The sequence below is a fragment of the Apteryx rowi genome, unplaced genomic scaffold, assembly GCF_003343035.1.
Source record: "Apteryx rowi isolate R43461 unplaced genomic scaffold, aptRow1 scaffold_0, whole genome shotgun sequence".
NCBI lineage: Eukaryota > Metazoa > Chordata > Aves > Apterygiformes > Apterygidae > Apteryx > Apteryx rowi.
Genome location: NW_020447195.1, coordinates 12,302,884 through 12,304,581, shown reverse-complemented (window position 1 = coordinate 12,304,581; position 1,698 = coordinate 12,302,884).

Here is a 1,698-nt window from a genome sequence, read left to right as displayed (position 1 = left end):
GCCTCCCCCACAGCAACTGCAGAGCTATGCAGGCTTGCTTTATGGAAGAGAAATGGGGGGGGGGGGGGAAGAAAAAGACAACTTTGCTGTCTCTCAGCTTCTGGCAAGGATGGTGAGCTCAGCACCAGGCTGCGTACAGCAGATTCACCCACAGGCAGCATCACTGTAGCGAGAGCGCTTCTGCAGCCAGCCCCTTATCTCATGCCTCGCTCCAGCCCAGGGATGAGTTTCAGCGATGCGGTTGCCCAGTGATAGATGAGGGCATAAACCTTTCAAGGATGTATTTAATTAGCTTGAAAAAGGGCCGGAAGACATGCAAGCGCACTGGGCTGATGGCACAGCAGGAGCTCCTCTGCTGCCCCTACCGGACACGGACACGCGGCGCCTGCCAGGAAGTCTCGCCCGGCTGCTCCGCAGRGCAGGAGGCGCAGGACATCACGGGATCTGTCCTACTGCCCCAGTGAGGAGCACCAGGTTCAAGGATAGGATAAATCCCGCTTCTGGGATCCTCATCTTGGGTCAGAAATGCCACAGCCAAGAGCCACAAAGTGCTGACCCAGCGTACACCCTCTCAGCTGCTACCTATTCGTTCAGATTTATGGCAGGCTAACTCCAAACTTGCAGACCGGTGCCAGATGAGATACTGTCTGTCCTTCTACAGCTGGCATAAAGTCAGCATCAGCTTTGTACCAGGCGTTCTGGCCAGTGAGACAAATGCAATTGCACACCCACACCTGGTCTAGATGAAGTTGTTTGTACTGCTGGGTGAGTCAGTCTTAATGGTCCTGGAATCAGGGCCTCAGCTGGTGCGCAGAGCTTTAATCCCTGCACTCAGCGAGCACAATGTCCCTTCCACGGGGACAGAGCAGCCAGGTTCCAGCCCAAATGTGACCCACATTGTGGAAGAGCACAGGAAAAAGAAGGATGCCTTTCCACCAGAAAAACCCAGCTAGAAATGGGATAGAAATGGGAGAGTGACATTCTCAATAGAGTACTGAGGCATCAGAAAATGGAGATGCTGATGAGAGCAAGGAGCCACCCGAACCAAGTGTTCATTAAAAACTTCAGGACCGCAGCAAGGAGCAGGGACCGGCTGGGTCTGGGGCGTCAGCCCGAAGAGGCTCAGCCCCGGCTCCCCGCCCAGCAGAACTGAGCTGGGGCAGGAGGTCTGCCAAAGCGCTCGAAGGCATCGCCAGAGCGCAGGGGCAGCATTGCGGTGCCAAGCACATTGCTGCATTAGGATCAGAAGGCGGCAGGAAAAGCCCCACCGCCCGGCGGGAGCTGAACCCCCCCAGCCTGCCYGGACCTAGGCCCAACTTACGGGCACCATGCGCTCGCAGCACAGGGCGCCCGTGCGGGCGCTGGGGATGCTGCCAGCAGCCAGCGCAGCCCGCCTGCCCCAACACGCCAAATCTGGCGCGTGCGATCAGCAGCCTTGAGGTGCAAAACAAACTCGGATTATAACCGCTAGTCCTGAGCGGCAAGAGCATGAAGACACGCAGCTGTTTTCCTCTGTGCTCGGCCGCAGACCCGCAGCCAGCACAGGCCAACGCGGCCGCTGCGAAACCCCGCGAGGCCACAGGTGCCCCGGCCACGTCCCCGCATGGAGGGACATGGAGCAGCTGCAGGKGGTGGCAGGGCTGGGGCYGGGGCTGGGCACCCCCCGCGCCAGGCAGGGCCAGAGCCCGCGAGCCCCGG